This window comes from Hipposideros armiger, unplaced genomic scaffold, assembly GCF_001890085.2.
Source record: "Hipposideros armiger isolate ML-2016 unplaced genomic scaffold, ASM189008v1 scaffold_682, whole genome shotgun sequence".
In the NCBI taxonomy this organism is placed as follows: domain Eukaryota; kingdom Metazoa; phylum Chordata; class Mammalia; order Chiroptera; family Hipposideridae; genus Hipposideros; species Hipposideros armiger.
Window position 1 is genome coordinate 672,338 of NW_017732032.1, and position 16,369 is coordinate 688,706.

The 16,369-nt window shown below is 41.1% G+C and overlaps 2 long non-coding RNA genes across 2 annotated transcripts in view; both read left to right on the forward strand.

The window, feature by feature from the left end:
- LOC109372978 (uncharacterized) overlaps positions 1–6,024 on the forward strand; it is a 23,868-nt gene extending 17,844 nt beyond the window's left edge. The window contains exon 4 of the long non-coding RNA XR_002122135.1: positions 5,792–6,024. This is a non-coding gene — a long non-coding RNA (uncharacterized LOC109372978). The remainder of the gene's footprint in view (positions 1–5,791) is intronic.
- Positions 6,025–6,492: 468 nt separating this feature from the next.
- On the forward strand, positions 6,493–10,470 carry LOC109372977 (uncharacterized). Its single transcript, XR_002122134.1, has 3 exons — positions 6,493–6,734; positions 8,538–8,621; positions 9,895–10,470. It is a non-coding gene; the product is annotated as an uncharacterized LOC109372977 (long non-coding RNA).
- The last annotated feature ends 5,899 nt before the right edge of the window (positions 10,471–16,369 follow it).

Below are 16,369 nucleotides of genomic sequence, written 5' to 3' on the forward strand. Positions count from 1 at the left end.
GATCTGCCTCACCCGGGAAGAGCACAATGATGGTGCCAACTTGGGCCAGTGAAGCAACATCCTCCACAACTAGACTGAAGAACAAAACAACAGCGACCTGTCTGTTCCCCTTCCCCCAATTCCCCAGCACTGTTCCCATCCCCCAATTCCCCAATAAAAATCTTTTTAAAAAAAGATATTATTTGTCTTCTGATTATCATTACTGGAAAGTCTTCTGATTGTCTTTAGTATTCTGTAGTTTCATTACTATCTGTTTAAGTGTGGATTTATTTTAATTATCCTGCTTGGAACTCTTGGGTTTTTGCATCTGAAGAATGGTGTCCTTCATAATTTCTGAGACCTTATCTCTTTGTTATTGCCTTTTCCTCTGTTACTGTTCTTCTCTCTTTCTGGAATTCCACTTGGAACATATATTGGGCCTCCTCTATGTTCTATTTCTCTTACCCTCTCTTAACCTGTAATTAATATTTTCTATCATTCTGTCTTTTGTCCTATATTGGTAATTTATTTCAATATATCTTCTAATTCTCTAATTTTCTCTTTAGTTCTATCCACTGTTTATAACATCCCTTGCATTTCTAATTTAAATTATTACTTTTTTATTGTATAAGCGCCTGTTTAATTTTGTTTCAGATCTACCCCAGTTTTCATAACCTTTGTGCCCTTAGTCTATCAACCCTACCTTTAATTCTTTATAGACAGTAAATATCATTATTTTATATTCTTACCTAATATCTCACTATCTATAGTTTTTTGTTGCATGTGTGTGTGTGTGTGTGTGTGTGTGTGTACCTGATTCTGAAGTGTGATGTTTCTGTTGACCCTCGTGAATTTAGTGATTTCTTTTTCTGAATTTGTGTCTTTATGGTAATTCTTTGAAGTCTGTAAATGTATTCCTCCAAAGAAAAATTTTGGGGGCCTGCCGAGTGGCTCGTTGGTTAAGAGTTGGCTTGGGAGCACAAGCTCTGAGCAGCAGGGCCCAAGTTCAGATCCCATATGGGCCAGTGATGCTGCACCCTTTACAGCTAAGATGGTGAAAAACAGCTCGATCTGGAGCTGGGCTGCCATGAGTCGCCGGCGATGGCGTAGGCTGCAGTGGGGCTGCCGTGGGCTGCCGTGAGCTACCATGAGCGACTGCCTCACCCAGGAAGAGCACAATGATCACAATACCAACATGGGCCAGTGAAGCAACATCCTCCACAGCTAGACTGAAGAACAAAAGGACAGCAACTTGTCTGTTCACCTCCCCCAATTCCCCAATAAAATCCTTAAAAAAAAAGAAAAAAAAGAAAAATTTTGGTTTCCTTCTGGCAGCTTACTGTGAGCAACACCAAGGACCACTTTGTACTCTATCTTTGGCACAGTGTTCACTTTGGGCCACAGAGATTCTGGTTCAGATCTGGCCCACACCCATGTGAACTTGCTTGTGCCCGGCTGTTCCCATGGAGTTGACTTCCCCCTGCGCCATCTGCAGGGTGGGCTTTTCCAATTGAACTTCTTGAAGCTGTTGCTCTTTGGCTGTCCTATCTTAATGCAAGGGTCTCCATCCTGACCTCTTTCATACTGCTCAGGCTCTAGGCTTTGTCTCCTATGCCCCATGGCAATGGCTCATGGAAAACCTGGCTCTGGGCCATCAGAAATCAGCAGCTACCTGCAGAGTAAATATTATCTCTAGCTCATGTGGATTTGTGCTTTCCTATCATTTCTATGTCCTCGCCCTACCCTTGGAATTCCCTTATTTTCTCACCACTACTCTACATATTAAAATATTAAAACTTATTTTTTGACATTTAATGTGTTCTGAACTAGGAGTTTCTCTAAACATCTAGTCCAGCATATTGTTGGAAACACATGTCCTGGTGTTAAAATATTAGTGTTTTCCTTTGCAGACAGTTTTACTATGCAGATAAATAGTCTGTATAATAAGAAAACACCATGCATACTGCTTTATAACCTGTTTATCATTTAGCAATATATTTTGAACATCTTTTTATGTGAATAAATGTGTCAGTAGTACTGTGTGTGTGGGCGGGGGGGAGGGGGGTTACCCAGGAAATAGACTCTGAGACAAAAACTTTGAGTGCAGGAAGGTTATTAGGGAATGCTCTTAAGATCAACACCATCAGGAAAGGGAATAATGTAGCATTAAACAATGGTGCAGTCATTACAGGGCTCCAGCTCTGGAGCTAGGAGGGCCCTGCAGAATTGTCCCAAATGGAAAAAAGAAGACTGAGAGCCCTTATACTCCTATAGGCTGCCTCCTAGGAAGGGGATATGACATTGGGCAAGGCAGCCGACTTCAGTGAGTGCAATTCCTGGAGATAGCCGGCAAATGAACACTGTCAGCCTGTAGCACCCCCAGTATCTGGGAATCCTGAAGGGGGGTCTGGGGAAGCACATCACAGTATCTACCACAGTTAGCGACTCTCTGGGCTCCAAATTACAGAAAACCCAGCCATCTCTTATTTAACAAATAGTTCATTTTTCTCACTTAATATACTGTCTGCAGTAGATGGTTGCTGACATCAACAGCATCTTTCCCATTTATTAGGAAAGCAAATACTTTCTCAAAGCCCCCAGTAGACTCCTTATATTTATTGACCAGAACTGGATCACAGGGCCACTCCTTGGTACAAGGGAAGCTGGGAAAGTGGGAAGAGGACTGCCATGCCATTGTGCCTGGAGCAGTGAACACCGCTGCCCTGAACACTATCTGGGTTCCGTTACTATAGACAAAGAGGAGAGAAAATTGGAGACACACAACTAACAGAGCCTGCCACAAACAGACCTCTACAAAATTATTTTCAATAATTGGATATGGATATAACTTACTGAAACACTCCCCAGATTATTGGACGTTTTGCTATTATCCACTGTGCTGCAATAAGCATCCTTGCCTGCCCATATCCTTGAGATAAAATGCAAAATGTGGAATATCTGGGCTGAGAGAATGGGTCCTTTAATGATTTTGGTCCAGATTACCAAGGTGGATCTGAGAAAGATTCTACAAATTTATGTTTCCAGGAGCAATGAATAAAGAGGCCTAGTTCCCCTCGATCCTTACTGATACTGGATATGCACATTCTTATTCTCATCAGACTTATAGTCTTAAAAAAAAAAGCAGCTTGTTTTAATTTGCATTTTGATTACTTTCTATTTATCATATTTATTCATTTTTAAAATTGTGGTCCAAAAATAGGGCTTATATGGTTTCAGTGTTTTGGAAATGATTGAGATAGATTTTGTGTTTTGCTATTGTGCTGTAAAATTTAATCATGGCAGGTCTGCAATTAACCTGAGCTGTTTTTAAATTAAAGCTCCTGCCTGACCCTAACTGAGGGTCAAAGCATGAAACATTGATATACAGTGAGTCTGTGTAACCATGAGTCCAAAGAGTTTCAGGGGAGTTTGACCCAACTTGTCAGGTTGTTTATTAATAACAATGAGATTGAAGAGCTGCACCTGGCCTGGGTGTGCTACTCCCCAGCACCTACCCCAGAGTTCTGCTGGGCCTGCAGCAGAGATATGCCTAGGTGACCAGCAAAATACAAACAACCTTAGCAAAGACTTCACTTTTGTTTCCCTAGTTCCGAAGGGTTCTGTGCACACATCAGGGGTTCCCCATCCACGAGACATCTGGCCTGGCCCTTGCAGAAAGAGGACAATAGGAGCCTGCACCTGGCCTCTCCAGACTCCTGCTGTGAGTCATATGCTGAGATGTTCATCCTGACTTTCACATTCTTGCTATAGTGTATCCTATCCGGTAAACAACTGTACATTTGTTACCTTTGTCATGAGTCTTCTTCAATTGAATGCTGTTTAAGTGCCCCTGTTAGGGCAGCTATATATTCCATTTTTGTTAAGTGTTCCATGGGCACGAGGAAAAAAGGTGTATTGTATAGTATGTATGTTTCTTTCTGGAAGCTATTAAGACCTGTGAATTGTATTAATTGAGTTCTCTATCCTTCTAATTTTGGTTTTATACATTTCAGTGCCATTTCATTCAGATTTTTGTCTCAAATTCTACTAATTTAAGTATTCAATCTTTGGTTTCCCTTCATTTCTGTCTGTCTTGCCTATTTTCCCACATTTTCTTACATTGATTTTCTTGTGCCATTGTGTGATTCTTTTAGATGGCATAGAATTGATTTTTTTAAAATCAATTTTATTTTTTAGCATAGGAGTAGGTTCTGTATTTATTTATCATTATAAGTAATACATGTAGTTCATCATCTTTCATCTCTTTCTATGCTAATTTTAATGCCTCTTTGCCATTCCTTTGTTTTATGATTTCTCTCATGAATATTTTTTCTGCTTTGATCTTCTTCATTGCTTTGGAAGGCATAGATACACCTTTTAGTATTGTAAGTATGACCTTTAAGCATTCTGTGGATCTGGGAAGGACACATACAAGATGCTTTGATAGCAATAAAGCTTTCAGAGAACCGCTAGGTTATGGTACAAGGACTCAGGAGCCAACTTAAAGTTCCCACTAGTCACGGTTGGGACAATTTGAGCATCAGTAAAGACAATTGCATGGATTAAACTCATCAAATAAGTTTGAATCCATGAGTTCATATTACAAGAAAAGAAAACCCTACTGTTTACCTTTCTTTAAAAAAAAAACCTTACTGCTTTCCTGTAGGGGAGTTGATGGCACCAGCTATATTTAGAAAACTGCTAAATAAAATATTCATGCAGAACAATTTAAAAAGCATTCATTCTGCAGCCTATGTTTCTTAAATTATCAGAATTTTTAAACTGAAATGGTAATCTTTTAGTTCCCCTTGATTTAGCCAAGTTGAACTCACTTTTACTTTACCCCTTCTCTTTGTTAATAAAATCTTACATTTAGATACAAATGAGTCATTTAGACTTTTAAAAACTAACTTTGTAGTTTTCACATGATTTTCTCATTCCGCACTGTTTTTGTTTTTTTGGGTTTTTTTGCTCCCTTGTTATTGTGTATATTTTTGTTAAATTTCTTTCAAAAGTGAGCGTTGATATGCTTTTGAACACTGGTATTATGGAAGAGGTGTTCCCATCATGGGCTCAGAAGATCAGATTGCCTAGGCACCATCTTGGCTCTTAGATAGGTTACCCAAGCTCTCCAGGCTTCAGTTTTCTCATCTCTAAAATGAGGATAATAAGAATTCCTGTCTTACACGGTTGTTCATGAAGTGGATGACTCAATAATATATAAAGCACTTACGAGTAGGACAGTGGCTGTCACACAGTGTGCGTTTAATATTTCTTAGCTATTATCGTGAAAGACAATTTGGCAGAGCATATGAATCTTCGGTTACAGTCTTTTTCTCTAAAAAGTCTCGCTGTTGCCCCATTTTCTTCTGAAAGCTGATTTGCGGAGAAGTCTGAAACCAAACTGACTTTGTTGCCTTACAGCATGGTGGTTAAGAGCTCTGGTCAGACTGCCTTGGTTTGTATTCTGACTCCTCAACTTATACTGGATGTGTGACCTTGGGCAAATTACTTGACCTCTCTAATCCTTACTGTCGTCATCTGTAAAATGGGGCACCTCATAGGCCTCCTGTCATGGATCCCTTGCATTTGTTGGCCAGACTATCCTTGCTCTCTTTTATTTGTTTATTTGTTGTCACTCCAACCCTTTAATTCTGATGGGACTTCTAATCAGTACCCTCAGCCCCTGGCCAGTTATCTTACTCCATTCTCTCGGCCACTGTGGTGGGTCCCAGGGTGAGCATATGGCATGAAGACAACTGGAGACCTTGTATGGTGAAGCCAGGAGAGAGACTCTGTGTCTTTCTTCTAGGGTCCCTGAGCTAGAAGAATGTGAGCCCGGAGCTTTCTGTGCCACGTCTGGAGGAAGCCTGTCTGCCACCACGAAGAATGAAAGAGCGGAGGCAGCTGGAGAGCAAAGGGATCCTGACAACATGGTTTGAGTTCCAGAATCCGATCAACATAAAGGCCAGCACCACCCGTTGACTGGAATGCTGTGACGTCTAAATGAGAGAAGTCATGTCAAGCACCAAGTGTGCAGAGCAAGGTAAGCCCTCAATAAATGATTTGTTTTCTCCTGTTTTAATGATTGCAGGTTTTTTTCTTTTGTGGTTAAAAATTGTTCCCAAATGTGTATGTGTGTGTGTGTGTGTCAATAGTTCATTTTCCCTGAAATGGGGCAAGTTCTTTCAGTCCGCAGAGATCTCCCTTAAGCTTAGAAAAACCTTTTTCTAAAAGATATTACATTATGCATCTCTTTTTTTTTCCATTATGCATCTCTTGGCCAGGAACATCAGCACCTGTAATTTGTGCATTGTCTGTTCTCCATATCTATCTCGCTCTGCTCTCATCGTTTTCTGTCTCTTCCTCTGAAGACTGAGTTCCTGGGGGTGCGCACATGGGTGATAGTGCTCATGCTAACAACCGTTGACTCCTTGTTGTTCTCCCAAACCCTCCAGGGCCATATAATGCCCGCAGGAGGCCTCTAAGCTGCTGTCTGCCACATCCAGCCCCTTTCTTTGGGAAGGTTTCTGAGGGAATGGGTTTCTGCCAGGACCCCGTCCTATGTCCATTGTCTTTCTAGCAGCAGTGCTGGCAGGGGCAGGTATTTGCACTACAGAACTTCTCAGTGAGAGACTTCATGCAAAGTCAGACGGAGGAGCAGCAGCTCTGCGGAACCCCAGAAAACCTTGCGGACCCTCAGGCCCCATCCCGGACCCACTGCATCTGAAGGAGCATTTTCACAACATCCCCAGGTGACTGTGTGCACGTTCAAGTTTGGAGGCTCTGCTCCAGAGCACAGGTTCAGTTTAACCCTCTTATTCATAATCCAGTTTTTTGTTGTTGTTTTTTTGTGTGTGGGGGGGGAGGGTCTACTCAGGAAGTCCTTCTTTACAGCAAAAACCTTCGCAAACTCCTCACTAGACCAGATCATGTAATGTTCTGACCCTTTACTAGTTACTCCATTTTTGTGTGAATTTTCCCTCAATATAATGTTATTACCATAAGGTGGGGGCTCCATTGCCAGGGTGCCTTGGAGTCGTATGCACAATTCACACTTTATTGGAACCTTAATTTTACTTGCTCTCTCTCACTGTGTTCTCAGCTTGCCTCACCTTTGCAAGAGTTCCAAAACTTGCCATAGTTGTGTCAACAGCTTTTGTTTTGTTCTTCTCTCCATAAGAGCTCAGTGATTTCTATACTTTCTCCTAAGTTTAGAAACTTAACTGAATTTGTTTCCACCTACTAACCTTGATATATCACCCCAAAATTAAAAAACATGATTGGCTAACCTTGGTGACTGTGCACTGTTGACATGGATAATTTCATTTTTTTCTCACCAGAACTCCATGAGGTCGGTTACAATATTCCAATGTTTCGGATGAGGAGACTCAGACTAGAGTAATTGGCACCTTTCTCTTTCTCTAGGAGATTTAGCATTCTCGTGACAAAATATTGTTTGTACTATGATGGGTACATAGAGATGCAGGATGTTATTTTGTCTACTTTTGTGTGTCTTTGACTATTTCCGTAAGGAAAGGGTACAGAAACCCCAAATAAATAAGAATTGTCTATAATAATAGATGACTGTCGAGCTCTGAGCTCTCTTCTGTTTTTGGCCCCTTTACTTTTGAACACCTCACAAGCATCTGAGACCTAGTGGACCTGAGCCTGTCCTCCTGCTGCTCCCTCCCCCAATCAATTCCTCGTCTTTCTCATGGGAACTAGTGGCACCATCATATGCCTTGTGTTCAAAATGGATCCAGGTGTTGTTTGGGGCCATTCATGCCCCAGTGCCTCCTATACCCAACTCATATCCAAGTTCTGCCAGTTGTAACCTCCAGAGCGTAACCTAACTTCATTCACTTCTCATCTGTAGTGTCAGCCACCACCATTGTCCAAGTCGTCATCACCCTTCACACTGCCCTGGCCCCTCAGTGAGCTCTCCCATTTCATCCTTACCCCACTTCAGGGACCAGTCGACCTTTTAAAACAGAAATCACATCAGCCACCTACTTAGAACCCTTCAGTCACTTCCCATTTCTCTTAGAATAAAATAGGAACTCCTCACCCAGCCTCAGGTGGCCTTGTGTGATCTGGCCCTAGTATCTTTCCAGTCACATCTTGCCCACATTCCCCACCTTCCTCACCTCAACCAGATGTCCTGGTCCTCTTTCAGACTCTGCTGCTCCGCATGCTTTTCGGCTGCAGGGCTGCACACCCCTAGCCACTCTCTACTGTGCAGTTTTCTTACTCAACCTTTATATCTCCAACTACCTCTTCCTTCCTTAGAGAGAACCTCCCTAACTACCAATCAGAACTGGCTCCTCCTACATGGGCAGTCTTTAGCACCAGTTTTCGGTTGAGGCAACCGTCACAATTTGCAATTACAGTAATACCTTGGTTTGCAAGCATAATTCGTTCCAGAAACAAACTACTCATATTGTAAGACATCGCTAATGTATTAGAAATGTTTGCTCCTCTTGCAGAACGAACACTCGCAAAACCAAGTTACTCGAAATCCAAGGTTTTACTGTATATGTTAATTTGTGTTTCAGGGTTTAGTGGCTGCCTCTCACACTCTGAGGATGGAGAAGGTGAAAGCCTTTAGATCCAGCACCTAGCACAGTGACTGGCACACAGTAAGTGTTCATGTAGTATGTGGTGAAGAACTGAATCTCTGTCATTTTCATCTTCACTGGGAAAGCATCTCAAGGATGTCTTTCACATCAGTGGCTGAATTTTCTACACCATCCTTTAATGTTCTTTACTGACTACATATGAAGTTTAATTCTGCCATTGCCTTTGGAATGTTCTTACAGTCTTGGAGTCAACTACCTTTTCAAATTCTGCTTTTCATCTACCTACGACCCTTTGCTTCTCATGCCGTCTTTTGAAGATGCCTGATAGTTTGCCTTTTTCTTCTGGCTCTGAAAGCGAGTAATTTTCCAGAAGTATATTTCCTTTTTCTGAGTCGTCTAAGTATTTTTTTTAATCCCATGGCCTTGGTTTGCAGACCCCAATTTGGTTTTCCTCTTGGTTCAGACACAAACCAGGGAAGACCCTTCCAGTCTCAGTGTGTCAACAGAACGCGTGGCTTGCCTTTAGTCCCAACTTCTATCCATTTGGGTAGTGGTCCCACCCCCTTGGTAAGTCTTGCAGCTGAAAAGGGGGTGAGGTGATTGGCACAGTTTCCAGTCCACATTTCAGTTTCTAATGGGTTTTCTGTAATTGTACCTCTTTGTACTCTGATGGTGATTGCCCTCCTCTCATTGTCTTCTTCTCTGGTGCTGGAAGCCAATAGCAGTATGTGAAATTTTTCTTCCTATGTCTGTGGTCACCTATAGTGAGTGAGTGAGTGAGTGAGTGAGTGAGTGAGTGAGTGAGTGAGTAATGGGGGAGGATACGCTTTATACCCCAGCCAGTCTGCCCTTACTTCCTGCCTAGTTGATCACTGGTTCTGTTTCAATGGAAAAATGGAGAAAGACAGTGGGCAGACTGGGGGACATGGTGAGGGCTGGGGCCAGCGGGTGAGAAGCCAGTGGGGGGGCGGGGGATGGGGGATGAGAGGTTTCGAGGCAAGGGGCAAAACTCAGGAACAAAACTGCCTCCTCACAGTAGAGCTCCTTGGGATCAAGGGAGATGAATGCCCAGTCCTCTGGCTAGTAAGGGCCCAGATCTCTGAGTCAGGACACAGTTGGTGGAGCAAGAGCAATGTACCTTTCAAAAAAAATCTTTCTCCACTTTCTCGCTCATGAAGGGAAGCCTATGTGTTCCATAAGGTAAAGACGTATGGATCTATTTTTCTAAAACTCTATTTGCTTTAAGATTATTATCAAGGCTGCTCACAATTTTACATTATGTTGTCTGTCAATCTCTCATTATTTTAATGGGTTTTTATTCTTTTCCTGTAAGGTCATGGGATGTTTTGGTGAAAAGTTGTGAAGAGTTACACTGGAGGACTATAAGATCCAATTTTTCTCTTATCCTCTTTCAACAAAGAAATCTGCAGATCCACAGAATATTCATGAAAATGATTTTTTTTTTGCTTAACATCTGCTCCCATAGCTCTGTCAGCGAGGAATTCATCATTCCCAAAGCATTCCATATGCTTTTCCACTCTGCATTTACCCATGCAATTTCCCCTGGCACAAATCCTCTTCATTTTTTGGCCTCTAGCAACTAAAGAACAGGATGTTTCGATCCTCCTCTTGTTTTGAGCCTGAGGACACTGTGACTCCATGTTTCTGAGTAAAAACATTCTAATCAGAATCATGCCAGCATTGATGAAATTTTATGAAGAACATATTTTTCTGAGCAAATTGAAATCAATTTAATCCCTTGATATCAATTTTCTACATAATTCAGGTAAAATATTTCTAGCATTTTTTATTTGCTTTTACTTTCATCTGGAAAATGTTTATTCATGAAAAAATGTCACCATGAAGATTTATTTTAAAATTTATCCAAATAAAATTTTAAAAATTTTAATGGCTTACAAGTGAGTTTACTTTTATGGCAATCATGTCTACCAGTTTCCTGTGGTGCAAATTTTGTGGTTCTAAATTTTGTCAAGAAGATGTGATCCTTCCAATACTTTTGAGTCAGTAACAAAGGTAGCAGATAGTAAGGGTGGCCCACCCATGCCCTCTTGGCACTCACCCTTCAGTACACAAGAATGGTGGTTGGCTTCTGAGCACAAACACCTGCAGCTCCCCACCACAGGGTTTTCTCTCAGCTGGGTATCCAGGGCCAGAAGTGCTGGGAGTTAATACCCCAACTTCCTCATCCTCTGTTGGGATGACTCTGAGGTATGTTCTACACCATTTTTCCCAGTTACCTGATGAGGGGAGATCGAACTCATTTGCCCCCAGTGGAAAACTGTTTGATGTTCCTGTCTTACTTCCCCCTCTGATGCTTTCTGGAATGACCTCTCAAATAAATTATACTCTCATTCTTGTCTTGGAGTCAACTTCAACCTAAGACTACAAGCTTAATTGTATCAAGTTTTTTCCATTGTCAGTTTTACTGTGTTGATTATGTTTATGGAGTCTAAATTTTCTATGGTCAGTGTTTAAGTTCTCAGAGTTAAAAAAAAATTTTAATGAACTAAAATGGGTGTGTCATCAGCCATTTTTTTTCATTCATAGCAAATTTTACTAGGTGCTGTTTTGTTATCCCTAACAGTACTGGAATCTGCTTGAATAGAAGACTGATAGATTGGATCTGGGTGCATGCCTGCTTTAGAACCTCCTACCTCATGTGACCTCCCGTGCTTTTTTGTACATCCTTTCTTGAAAACCCTTTTCTATATTCTCCACCTAAAGAAATCCTACTTAATTTCCATGACCACATAGAAATGCCTGTTCCTCTTGAACCTTTTCCTGATTCTCATCAATAGTAATGGTAACTTTCTGAGCTCCTACAGCACCCTGCTTTTTCCTCTATTTATCTTTTGCCTTATTTATTTTTATTTCTTAAGTGATTTTTAGTTGCTTCTGTTTCCTCATTAGATTGAGAGCATAGTGGATCTTGTTTTGTTTCGTTTTCTCACTCCCATCTAACTACATTCCCATTAACACACATAGCAGGTATTCAATAAAAGTTTGAATGTATATTTCCATTACAGAAGATGGAACCCTACAAAGCAACTTCTCATACCCCAGATCTAAGGAGAATGATGTTAACTTTTCAATAGGGTTTCATTTGAATCTGTAATGTATACCATGCCTTTCTCAATATCTTTATCAGCTTCCCCTATCTTTTAAATATATTTGATTCTTAATCATTTTGCTCCATCAGAATAATTCCCATCCCTTTTGTTTTCTCTAAATTGTTTTATTTGCTTTCCACATTTAATGAAATTTGATTATACACTATTTTTAATTGCCCTAATAATTGAAGACACCTAAGTCATCGTTTGAGATAGTATATTCAAGTGTGACAAAGCATAGTTGATGAGGAATCCTTCCAGATGCATAATGAAACACCAAAATACCATTGAAAACTGCATAAATGACATGAACAGGAATTCACAGAATATGTGGCAAATGGACGTGAAAAATTACTCAACACTCACTATAATCAAAGAACTAAAAATTAAAATACAACTTTCACCTATTAGATTGCTAATGATTTCTTTCTTTTTTAAGTACCATATTTCCCCATGTATAAGATGCACCTGTTTTTGAAAAATGTGGGGTCTAAAAACTGGGTGCGTCTTATACAGTGGTTGTAGATTGTTTTTACTTGCATTTCCTGCTGAGGACGAGGCAATATATGAAGACAGTGATTCGTCATCAGACACAGATGAGGACAAGCTAATGGTTGGGAGTTTTGACAGTGATGAGGAGTTGTATGAATTTTATGATGAATAAAACTTGAGTTCAGTAACTTTATGTAATACATTTTTTTTCACATTTCGGGCCCCAAAATTAGGGTGCGTCTTATACATGGGAGCGTCTTATACCTGGGGAAATTCGGTACATGGTATGGTAATAAACTCATACTCAGAGCTCCGGTCAAGATGGCGGAGTAGGTAAACGCTGTGCTTACCTTCTCTTACGACCACATCAAAATTTCAACTAACCTACAAAACAAACACCATTGAGAAGCGCCTGAAATCGTGTTGAACCAAAACCCTATGACTAAGGACATACAGAAGAAGCCACCTCCAGACTGGAGGAAGAGGCAGAGACGCGGAACAGGCTGGTCCCACACCCATGTGTGACCATTAAAAATTGGGAGGGATATCTCAGCTGTGGAGGTCTCCCTGAGAGGGGCAAGGGGTCCCACCCTCTCCCCAGCCCAGGGTTCCAGGGCCGGGAAGACAAGTCCCCATAATTTCTGGTTGTAAAAAGCAGTGGAGATTGTGACTGAGTGAGCCGGAGGGCAACTGGAGTCCCAGGTGCTCCTCTTAAAGGGACCACACACAGACTTACTGGCGGAATCACTGGCTCTGAGCTCCAGCACTGGGGCAGCAACTGAAGAGGTGACAGGGACATATGGGGGGACCTGAGTTGTCTGGCTTCAGGGGGCTAGAGGGGCAGCTTTCTCCCAAATGGAGTAGCTGGTGGAAGCCATTGGTTTTTTTGTTGAGCCCTCCCTCTTCCCAGCATGCAGACGCAGGTGGATGCCATATCTGAGTCTCTAATGCCAATCATTTACCACGCCCTGATGATTCGGAGACCCCACCTCGCCCAACTTTCAGGCACACACAAGCCGCTTCCAGTGGCTTTTTCCCACAAACCACCTGCCTTGGCTCATGCTGCAGAATTTCCTAGCGCCTCTCAAAGGTTCGCAGAACCCAGACAAGCAGCATCTGGCTTCAGTTTATTCCATACCTCTAAGTAGCCCTAAGCCACGGTGCTAGGGGCAGCTGGCCTTGGTGTGTGGCTTGGCCTCTCGAGGAACTTCCAAGCATGGCACAGATGGTGGCCATCTGTGGATTACTTTGTGGCTCCTGCCATGTGGCCCTGGGTGGGGCATGGGCTGTGGCTGAATTTGATGTGCAGTGGGTCCCCTCCCAGGTGGCCCTGAGGCTGGTGCCCCCAGTGCCCAGCTTTGAAACGAGCTGGAGCATCACCCAGCTGCCTCCACGTATGACACACCCAAGGGGCTGATTGGACAGGCACCAGAGTCCTGCTGAGGCAGATCTTGCTCTGTTAAGTCAGCCCCTGTACCACAACTTGTCCACTGTAGTCAAGGCCAGTCCTCACAACCAGTGAGCCCAAGGGTCAGTCCCTCCCATTGGTGTGCAATTATCAACCAAGGCTCAACTACAAGAGGGGAGCACACACAACCCATACAAGGAACACACCTGGAGTGCGTGGCTCAGGTGACCAGAAAGACTGCGCCACTGAGCCCCACAGCACACCTACTACATAAGGCCCCTCTACTAAGTCCAGAAGACACAGCAGCCCTACCTAATACATAGAAACAAACACAGGGAGGCAGCCCAAACGGGGATACAAAGAAACATGTCTCAAATAAAAGAACAGAACAAAGTTCTAGAAAAATAAGTAAACAAAATGGAGACAAGCAATCGATCAGAGGCAGAGTTCCAAACACTGGTTATAGGGATGCTCAATGATCTCAGGGAGAACTTTAACAAAGAGATAGGAAACATAAAAATGGAGATAGAAAACATGAAAAAGAACCAGACAGAAATAAAGAATACAATAATGGAAGACTAAATTACAGGGAATCAACAGATTAGATGAAGCAGAGGATTGAATCAACGATTTAAAAGATAAGGTAGCAGAAAACACCCAATCAGAACAGCAAAAAGAAAATGGAATCCAAAACAATGAGGACAGTTTAAGGGGCCACTGGGACATCATCAAGGTTACCAATATTTGCATTATACGGGTACCAGAAGGAGAGGAGAGAGAGCAAGGAATTGAAAACCTATTTGAAGAAATAATGATGGAAACCTTCCTTACCCTGGCTGAATGGATAAGAAAACAAGGCCCTCACATATGCTACCTACAAGAGACTCACTTCAGATTGAAAGACACACACAGACTGAAAGTAAAGGGATGGAAAAAATGATGAAAAGCAAGGACCTACAACTAAGATTACCCAGCAAATCTATCATTTAGAATTGAAGGACAGATAAAGATCTTCCCAGACAAGAAAAAACTAAAGGAATTCATCACCACCAAACCAGTATTACAAGGAATCTTAGAGGGACTTCTTTAAGACAACAAAAAATCAAAAGTATGAATAATAAAATGGCAATAACTACATACCAACAATTATTTTCAATGTAAATGGATTAAATGATCCCATTAAAAGATAGGGTGTCTGATTGGATAAAAAAACAAGACCCTTACATATGCTGCCTACAAGACACTCACTTCAGATCAAAAGACACATGCAGATTGAAAGTAAAGAGATAGAAAAAGATATTTCATGAAAATGGAAACAAACAGTTGGAGTAGCAATACTTATACCAGACAAAATAGACTTTAAAACAAAAGACTATTAACAAGAGACAAAGAAGGACCCAGCAATCCCACTTCTGGGTATTTATCTGAAGAAACCCAAAACTCTACTTCAAGGGGACGTGCTCATCCATATGTTCACTGCAGCATTGTTTACAAATGGTCAAGATATGAAGACAACCTGGGTGTCCCTGAATGGATGAATGGATAAAGAAGAGGTGGTGCATATATACAATGGAATATTACTCGACCATAAAAAAGAATGAAATCTTGCCATCTGCGACAACATGGATGGACCTAAAGAGTACTGTGCTGAGTGTAGTAAGTCAGACAGTCAAAGACAAATGTCATATGATTTCACTTATAAGTGGAATCTAAAGAACAAAATGAATGACACAAACTCATAGATAGGGAGAACATTTTGATGGTTTCCCTCTGGGAGGGGGTTTGGGAGTGGGTGAAAAGGGGGAAGGGATTAAGAAGTACAGATTGGTTGTTACGCAGTAGTCATGGGGATGTAGGGGATAGCATAGGGAATATAGTCAGTAATACTGTAATAACTATGCATGGTGTCAGATGGGTACTAGATCTATTGGGGTGATAGATGGGGGGTTGGGGCCAAGGTGAAAAAAGTGAAGGGATTAAGAAATACAAATTGATAGTTACAAAAGAGTCATGGGGATGAATATAAAGCATAAGGAATATAATCAATAATATGGTAATAACTATGTATAGTGCTAGGTGGGTACTAGTCAGGGGGATCACTTTATAAATTATATAAATGTCTAACCACTATCCTGTACACCTGAAATATAAAATAATACTGAACGTCAGCTGTAACTGAAAAATTTAAAAAGGGGTGAAAGATAAAGGGGAATAAGAGGTTCAAAGTTCCAGGTATAAAACAAATAAATCTTGGGGATGTAATGTACAGCATAGGAAATATAGTCAATAATATTGTGATGGTGTGGTACAGTGTCAGATGGTTGCTGGACTTACCTTGATCACTTCTTTAGCATAGGGAATATAATCATGAATATTGTAATAAATATGTATAGTGCCAGATGGGTACTGTTGAATAACTATGATGTACACCTGAGACTAATATTGTGTTGGCTATATTTTAATAAAAATCTTTACAAAAAACTCACTCACTGCTGATGTGGGTCTAATGTTGTACAAATTTCCTAGCGCTTAATCTAGCAATATTTGTCAGGGATTTTAAATAGTTCATTTTTATTCCAGCTTTAGAAAACTACATTCAGGAAATAATCAGAAGTATATATATGTATATGTGTGTGTGTATATATATATATATATATATATNTATATATATATATATATATATATATATATATAAAATGAAAGAACTACTTTGTAGGAGCATAATTATGGAACACTAAGCAATCACTAAAAATATTATTTTCAGGGCCGGCTGAGTA